This window comes from Lygodium microphyllum, chromosome 11, assembly GCF_053477565.2.
Source record: "Lygodium microphyllum isolate KBCC chromosome 11, Lygodium_microphyllum_v1.1.10, whole genome shotgun sequence".
NCBI classification, from domain to species: domain Eukaryota; kingdom Viridiplantae; phylum Streptophyta; class Polypodiopsida; order Schizaeales; family Lygodiaceae; genus Lygodium; species Lygodium microphyllum.
In genome coordinates this window covers 95,570,998-95,580,843 of record NC_141145.1, presented here as the reverse complement: position 1 = coordinate 95,580,843, position 9,846 = coordinate 95,570,998, and the positions used below count along the sequence as shown (strand labels likewise).

At 40.7% G+C, this 9,846-nt stretch overlaps 1 pseudogene; it reads left to right on the top strand.

The window, feature by feature from the left end:
- The first annotated feature begins 5,844 nt into the window (after window positions 1-5,844).
- LOC148029113 (uncharacterized) lies at window positions 5,845-7,279 on the top strand (annotated as a pseudogene).
- The last annotated feature ends 2,567 nt before the right edge of the window (window positions 7,280-9,846 follow it).

Here is a 9,846-nt window from a genome sequence, read left to right as displayed (position 1 = left end):
TGACCAGCCTTGCGTCTCCCTCCTGGAGTAAATCCTTCGGCGCTGGCGGGTACGGCTTAGGCCTTGTGATGCCGGTGTTATCGAACACGTCTACTATCAGCTGCACGATGGGCATATATGCCGGTACTGGTTTACTCAACAATACGGCGTGGGCGTGGGAGCCGGTCCAGCCTGCACAGATGGTCGTCACCTCTTGCGACCTGGTCTTCTCCAGCGGAAGCCCCCTCCGCTTCTTTGTCAACCTCACTTCGACGCCGGAAGCTAAGGCCGCCGGCACGCCCTATGCCTCCTGGCCGCCCCTGAGTAGTAACGAGTCATCCTCATCGTCATCCGGGGCGACGGACGAGGGCGACATCCACGCGCTCGCTCTCACCGACTCAGGCATCCTCCTCATCCTCGACTCCGCCAACCGCACCCTCTGGCAGAGCCGCCCCGCCCTTGACAACTCGTCCGCCCTCCTCGGTTGCCCTCCTGAAATCTGCTCAACTGATGCCAGCGCAGCTGCAGCACCTCTTGGCAGCAGCAGCACTTGGAGCCTTGCACTATTACTAGTACTCCTTGCCGCTCTCTCCATTTTTTAATTACCACCAGCGTGGTCTAGCGTAGCTGTGGAAAGACAATATTCGTACAAAACATCTCAATAATAAAAGATCGCACGACGTAGAGCGAGCCAGAACTTGCCTACGCAGCTTTCAACACCCTCAACTTCTGATTCTGCCAAGCTTCTGGGCCATTATTTACCTGCTGGAGAATCCCAAAATATTGCAAGCAATGCATTTGAAAGGCAAAAAAAGATTTTGCCCTTCTTGGAGAAAGGCAAAATTTTTCTAGTGTTGCATTCGAATGGCACTTTTTTTCCTTAAAATTTTGTATATTGTATTATAAATAAATTTATTAATCAAATTGCCCAATGCCTAGTTACTAAGGCAAGCACAATCAATTGTGAAAGGGGATTCTCCAAGATGAACCGGGTCAAGTCAAATGATCACAATCAATCGAGCTTAGAGAATGTTAACAAGCTTATGTGAAAGGGGATTCTCCAAGATGAATGGGGCCAAGTCAAATGACCGCAATGAATTGAGCTTAGAGAATGTTAACAAGCTTATGTTTCTTTCTTACAATGGCACACGAGATCCAAGAGAGGTAGATTGCGATGCGATCTACTCTACTTGGGATAGCTTGAAATTCATCGAGGCTAGATAGTAAAGGCTATATCAATGATTCATAATAGAGCTGATTAAATCGAATATGTATAGTATAAATTGAATGGAAAAATTATATTACTAGAATTTTATCGATAAGTGATTTTGATTAAAAAGCTTCCTTGCACAAAGTTTAGATCTTGAAAGATAATATCTATTGCACACATCATTCGAAGGCCATATTTTGAAAAGTGACCTTCATGGGCAAGGGCACTACAACAAAAAGGCTCCATACACGCGCTTGTAGACGCAATATTTGAACTATGTTAAAAAACGTCGAGCACGTTTATTACCGTGTCTACTGTCGTATCTAATATTTCGTGTCTACAAGTGAGCTTATAGTGAAACCTACACGCGCATATAGACGCGCCTGACGTACTCTGTAAATATATAATTATATTTATAAAAAAGTAGATATATTCATATTCTGCGTCTATACATGTGTGTAACTGCGTGTCTACAAAGGCGTGCACTCTGCAATTTTTTGACGATAATAGACGCACATTTTTCCTGCAATTTAGACGTGTTGATAGACGCGCAGAACAGAGGTATGAAAAAAAAACCAAAGAGCATGTGGCTTGCACATGCTCTGCAAGCCACATGCTTTCTGGTTTTTTTTCTCCCATCAACATCAAATTGTATACTTAGGGAAAACAGAGAAAGATTATTTCGAAGATTTTTGTACTGAAAACAAAACAATGTATGTAGAACATGAAATTTTATATATATAGATGAAACGTTTTTACATGATGAGTTCTAGTGCTTGTGACCTCAAGCATGGTCATGGTCGCAAGCACTAGCTGAAAGTAATACATATCAAGAATGAAAACTATAAGCCAAGGGGAGGCATGCATGCATGGGGCTCCTCAACATCTCCTCAGAAGAGGCATCATCGTCACTACCACCACTATGCCGGTGCCACTGCCGTTGCCGCCACCACTATTGCTAGTCTCCCCTTCGCTATCCTCAACTGCATCAGGGTTCGCCTACATAAAGGATTAAGGTATATAAATACCATTACAAACAATAAATTAGAGTTACCTATACTTTTCATATAAAAAATAAAACATACCTCTTCTGGTTGTGGAATCCTCATGGCACAATTATATTGCTCCTCCGTGATGAGTCCCTTCTCATAGAAATGCTACCAAGTGGACGCCCGGTTATAACCTCGATGGTAGCCTACCTCTCTAGGAGTAGGCATCCTACCAACGATATGATACTACAAAACAATTTGAACATACAACGTATTAGAACACACTATATAATGAATTGAAACAAATTACAAAATTTAATTAAAAAGAAGAAATCATATAATACTTACAAACTCAGCCTCCCATGACTCCCTGCCACTTGATCCATAATGTGCCGATGATCCCATGGTTGCCATCTGGATATGTCGTGCCTCTGCATGCTGGTGACTTATCCTTTTCTTTGCTGCTCTCTTATTGGCCTCTTTCCACTCCTTCCGGTGGCAATTGGGTGGTTGGCCATATCCAGGGCGCCCGTGCTCTTGTCTCCGCAGTGACTCCTTGGCACGCGTCATAAGGTGAGACCTCTTGTTATGAAGCGCGTCTCTCACCTTTGACCGTCCCCAATTATCTGAGAATCATGAATTCTCGGGATTAGGATACCTTCTATGTATTGCCTGCAGTACCTCTTGCCACAAACCATTTTTTTTGTGCTTGAAGGGAATCATACAATCTTTCAATGTGGCATGCACGACACTCCTCAAGTTAGCTATCACTTCCCTCCCCTCAGGGTTATGCAAGATACCACCAACATCAGTGACATAATAGTACATTTGTGGAGGCTCACATCTCTCATTTCCCAGTGAGGGTGATCGAGAGCCACCTCCTAGGCAACCCCCACAAAGCCCTCGACCTCCTCGTCCTCCCGCATGACTCTCCCTCCTCCCTTGATGGACACTACCCTCTACCTCATTCGATGCACGTGATTCTGTAGATGCACGTGCTTCGGCCGATCCATGTACTTCAGCTGATCCTTGTGCATTAATTGATATGTGTATATGCATAGTGCATGGAGTACCTATTAGTAGAGGTGTACCAAGGTTTAGTGTGCCAAGATTTGGTGTTTGTGCAGTAGTGCTAAGCAAAGATGTGATTGGTGTCCCAGACATGACACTAAAAACCTCCTCTGTAGTGGGAGGGCGACCAAGATAACTGGTCATCTCCCCCATGGATTGCTCCTTGTTCGAAAAACCTCCAAAAAAGCTACTAACACCTCTAGAAAACTCCACTAAGGTGTTGTTCATGCATTCTAACTTAGGATTAGTGCTAGAAGATCCAAGATTCCACATCTACACAAGCAAAAATCCATTACTACCCTGTGCAGATAAAACATATTACATGCTACGCCTATATCTGCGTCTATACCCGCATTTGTCAGCACGCCTATTCCTGCGTTTATATCTATGTCTACACTGTCATCTAGATGCGCTGACAGACGCGCATAGTCAGACCATATTTTGCAAACTGTTATAAAAAACACGCAAAAAAACCTCCACAGATGACAGTCTATAGCATGTAAAGAGAGTGAGAGAGAGACAAACAGACAAAGAAAGAAAACAAGATTAAGAGAGAGAAGAAGAACTCACCTTCTTTGCTTGTTCCGGCGGGTGGCGGCTAGGCTGCAAGCTCCTTGTCCTCCTTCTCCCTTCCCTTGGTAGGTTGCTTGATTCTTCTTCTCTTCCTTGCTGTTTGCCTTTTATTCTTTACTCTTTGGCTCTTCCTTCCTCCTGTCCTCTTTTTACTCTTATTTCCTTTCCTCATTGTCTTCATGAAGTGATAGATAGACATGATTAGTGATGTCGAGCTCGAACTGCAGAAAACGCGCAAAAAACGCGCAAAAAACGCAAGAAAGCACTGGTTTGAAAAGAAAGCCACAACTTTTTTTAAATTTTTTTAATATTTGCGTGGCGTGTCTATAAGCACGTGTAATTGCACGTGTATATGCGCAGATAAGACATATTACACGTGTGATAGACGCGCAGTTACAATTAAACTGATTAGATGCTAGCTTTTGGTTGTTTTTGGATCAACATGACTTTCCTAGTCTTTCAATATCAAAATGTTTGCCTCCATGTTGTAAGTATCAATGCATTTAGGAAATATGACATATATACCAAATGAAATCATATATGTCCTTATGATTCAGGTGTAATTATGTTGTCATCTTCTACTAGTATGGGACATGCTGAGTCAACAAACAGTACATCCTCTAGTGAGGATGAGACATTGCGTCTTCACAATCGAGACGCTTGGCCACGACGAAAAATCAAATGTATGTGTGATCATCGTCGAGGATTTTATGGATGGAGTAATGCTAGCTTGAATGCATTATTGAAGTATGTATCATTTGATATTAATTCATAAATGCTTCTAGATAATATTCGCGGTTTGTTAACTTTGTTTGCATAATATATGCAGATTATTGTCACAAATGCTTCGAAATGGAAATAAATTACTAACTAAAAGGGAGCAAGAAAGGCGTTTCTTGACATCTCTTGGAGGTCTCGATTACGTTAAAATCCATGCATGTGTCAATGATTGCATCTTGTTTCATGGGGATCATGCATCTGCACGACAGTGTCCTATTTGTGGTGAACCAAGATACAACCAGGAGATGAAATCAATGGATGTGCCTTGTAAGGTTTTGCGACATTTTCCTATTATTCCACATATTTAACTTATGTTTAAGTGTGAATCTATTGCGAGACTCATGTCATGGCATGCTAGTTACCATTCAACTGATGGAAACTGGAGAATTCCTTCAGACACACCAGCTTGGCAACACGTAGACAATTTGTGGCCTACTTTCAAAGAAGAGCCCAGAAATTTGAGATTTGGTCTAGGATTAGATGGAATAAATCCATTTGGCATCAAAAGCACCTCATATAGTGTATGGCCAGTGGTATTAGTGAACTATAATATCCCTCCGTCCATGGCAATACAAAAGGGACATGTAATGTTGTCCCTTTTGATTCCTGAAAAACACAAAGTAAAAAACATGGACGTTTACTTAAAGCCTTTGATCGAGGAGCTAGAAATGCTATGGAGAGGTATTGAGGTGCAAGATGTGACTGCATCATTGTCCTCTAGAGATTTCACTTTAAAGGGCATATTGTTGTGGACCGTGCATGACTTTCCAGGCTATGGAGAGTGTTCAGGTAGTTGCATACTCTATTTTATTCATTCTTACTCTTAATCAAATATATGTCATCATTAATCCACTTATTTTTATTGGTTAAACTACATCAGGATATCATGCATATCCAATTTGCAGTTCCTCTTTGGTTTCTTCTAGACCGACATGCTTGAAGAAGGCTATCTATGATAATCATCATCGTTTTCTTTCTATTGACCACCCCAAATATGCACCCCCCACTAATGGAAGAACTCCACAATCTCTAACCATTCAAGATTGGAAGGACACTTGGACACATGCCAATGATCATCCTCCACTCGGCATGAGTCGGTAACTAGTTTACTTCTTTTGTTTGTCTTTAAAGTACACTCCATTATGAGAATGAGAAATAGTATATTGTTTGTGCCTTAGATTCTCTATATTTTTTCGTCTCCCATATTTGACTGAACTCAAGATCAATCACCTATTGGACCCCATGCATATATTCAAGAATGTTGCCTCTATATTATGGGATCACTTAGTCGGGGCTCGTGATTCTATCAATGTAAGGAAGGATTTACGTAGCATTGGACATATGAGATTAGCTTGGCCACGTATTGGACCTAGAGAAAAGATTGAGTTACCACATGCACCTTGGATGTTGTCAAAAACCGAAGAAAAGATGGTGAAGTAGCAGATATGTAGCTTTCGAACTCCCACAGGATATATGCGATGCCTCAAGGGAGCCTTCATAAAGAAAAAGAAAAGAAGTGTGGAGCAACTATTCGGTTTAAAGTCTCACGATTGGCAAAAAATGATTCACGTAAGGATTTTCATAGTCATAAATATATTAATTAGTGGAGTAACTATGTAGACTAATTAACAATGTATAAATATTTACATACAGTTCATCCTTCCTACTAGCATATCCCATTGTGTTTCGAAAGATGTGCGTGACATCATTTACAAGATGGGTGAGCTCGCGAGGTATGTATACTTTATACTTAATTTTTAGTTTACCTATTACGTACATCACATAGTAAACCCGCTTGAATTTATAGACAAAACTAATCATCGTTCTCAATTGCATGTTGGTAGATTTGTGAGTTTGAAGGAAATTGATCCAAATACGTTGCAAGAGGCTCGAGTATTGTCCATTGAGGTGGTTTGTTTGGTGGAGGAAACTTTTCCTCGCTCCATTTTGACTACTCAGGTACACTTACTCATACATCCAATTGATGAGATCGCAATTTGTGGGGTAGTTCATGCAAGGTGTGTTGAGAAATAGACAAATGATGTATGCTCCAAGAGGAGTTGTCCTGAATCCCATATGCACAATGAGGAGAGTGGAACAACTCAAAGCCTATAAAGCATTGTACTTGACTATGAAATGAATACAATATCATGATGCTTTGTACTTTCAGTTAAGTGTCTGTCATTGTCAATTCTACACAAGATTGTGTTTATGAGTCCAAGCTAATCTATCTTGGAACCTAATTCACTTGTGTAATAGTTTATCTCTACTTATCCATGTCATTATGAACTTGGTCTTCATCTTTGATCCACCATAGCTTGTGTCATGTCCTAGATCCGCATCATTTAACATGGTATCAGAGCCCAGTTGGGCATGGCACAGCTCATACTCTGAATCTCTAGTCTCCCTTCACCTTTGGTAATCTCTAACCAGTCCACATTCAGCTCATATCTCCAGTCTCAACTTCAAATCTCAGTTGGACCTTGTGGCAGCCATAGCTAGACTGCACCTACCCACCTTGGAGCACTTGGATCTCTCTCTACGGGCTATATCTTCAAGTGAATCCTTCTGGAAGTATCTTCCCTTGCTCCAGGCGCTTCAGGCTATCACATTGGACATCAACATTAGCATCCACAGCAGGCAGCATTGCGCGATCTCCAGAAACGGCGCAGTCTGAAACTGTGTGACGGTTCATACAACTGCACGCACAACACGCAGTGCAATCGACACAGCAACCATAGGGCTTTTGTAGCCCATGACATAAGCTTCATGGCCATATAAAAATTTGTGAGAATGATCAAGTGTGTAATGCACACAGACCAAAAAACCAGGCTACTACAGAAACCCTAGAGGAAGCCATATCCAGAAATTTGAAAAGCTTGGTAACCTTGTTCTTTTTCTCATTACCATCATCAACAGTGATTTTGATCACTGAGGAATACTCTTTGAAGCTCATTACTAGTCTGGAAGTGTCCAAGGAAGCTCAGAAGCCACCCACAAAGTTCTTGAGAGGAAGCAGATCAAGTACCGACTAGTATCCATTAACACTCAACTAGTGTCAATTTGACACTGATTCTCTTGTGTCTCTTGACACAGTAAAATACAATTTTTTGCTGGTTAACTAAAGATTAGCAATATGGCAGAGCTTGAGCAAATAGCAAAGTTCAATGGAGAAGGCTTCCATGCATGGAAGGAAAAGACCATGTATCACCTAATGCGGAAAGACTTGTGGGACCTGTTTGAAGATGATGCAGATAACAAGAAGGAAGATGATAAAGACGGGTTCGTTGAAGAAGAACAGTTCAAATCCAAAGAATGGAAGAAGATGAATAATAAGGCACTAGGCATCATTGCCTGGGGACTAAGTGATGACGTGTTACATCATATATCTGGCATTAGAAATGCTAGAACCGCATGGGAGGAACTTGATAGAATGTTTGGTACTCAAGCAAAGAATTCAAAGGTAAAACTTCTCATGCAGTTTTATAAACTGGATATCAAAGACAGTGCTTCTATGACCATACACATTAATAAGTTTAAGAGTTTAAAAACTCAACTTGCATCTCTTAAAAAGAATATTGAGGAAGATGAAGCAATAGCCGTACTGCTTGCAAGTGTAAACAAGGATCCATATGAAAATCTTGTGTCCACTTTGAGTAATGTTCCAAGCCTCACACTTAAAGATATTGAGCACTCACTACTCGATGAAGAATGCAAAGTAAAAACCAAGAATGCAAAAGACAATGTCTCATCATCTAGGGAAAATCTTTTGTACACCAAAGGAGTTGCTGGACCTAAAGGAAGAGGTCGAGGATTCATCAACAACAATAACAAGGATCGGATTACATGTCACTATTGTGGTAAGACTGGCCATGTAGCCAGTGAATGTTTCCACAAGAAGAGAGCCCAACAATTGCAAAGTGATCATCACCAGAACCAATACATGGAGGAAAAATAAGAAGAAGAATATGCTTCCACTACCATCAACAACTCTGACAGATTGTTTTGAAGAACTTTCATTGTATCTCTCATATGTTAGTGAATTTGATTTGTACAACCCTTGCCAAGATGTAAAGTCTCAAGCTTTAACTTGACTAGGCTGCTTATGAGCTAGTCTTCCGGGCCATGTCATCATGAAGGGGGAGCAAAAGCCAGCAAGTTTAGGGACTCATCATTTGAGGGGGGGTGTTGAGAAATAGACAAATGAAGTATGCTCCAAGAGGAGCTGTCCTGAATCCCATATGCACAGTGAGGAGAGTGGAACAACTCAAGCCTATAAAGCATTGTACTCGACTATGAAATGAATACAATATCATGATGCTTTGTACTTTCAGTTAAGTGTCTATCATTGTCAATTATACACAAGATTGTGTTTATGAGTCCAAGCTAATCTATCTTGGAACCTAATTCACTTGTGTAATAGTTTATCTCTACTTGTCCATGTCATTATGAGCTTGGTCTTCATCTTTGATCCACCATAGCTTGTGTCATGTCCTAGATCCGCATCATTTAACAAGGTGGATGTTTTTTCTAGAGTGCTTTATGAAAACCCTAAAAGATTTTGTAAGGAAAAATGCATGGCTTGAGGGAAGCATGACTGAGGGTTGGTTAGTGCAATCGTCCCTTGTACAAAGCTCTGAATATCTTACTAAAGTGGACCCCTCTTTACCACGTCTATGGAAAGATGATGAAGATTTGAGGATGACCTCTATAATACCTCAAGGAAAAGGAAGGAGCAAAGTACTAATGAAAGAGGAACTTCGTAAGTTAAATGTATTTTGTGTGCTTAACAACGAAGTAATGATCAAATGGGCGATAGTATATAAAGAAGCAAGGACAAGAAGAGTAAGCGAAAGGCAAGCATTTCGTGCTAGACATGGACGTAATGTCCCATATCCAAAACATTTAAGTGCGCTTCCACGTCATATTGATATAGATTGGCTACATGAAGAAATAAAGAAGATGGAAAAAGAGGAGGCGATGGATATATCGCAAGAGGAGTGGGAATACACACAAGGTTGCTTATCAAAGGTGAGACATACTTATAATTAAATTATATTTAGTTATATATGATATAATAATTTCACATGTTTCATCTTTAACTAAATCATTAATATGATCTCAACAATGTACTACTAGTGCATATTGTTCAATGCTATTTGGTGTGAATGCAAACATTTTCGAACTCAACATATAGATGATAAGAGAAATACCCAGGATTGTGGTATCCTTGCAAACTTCCAG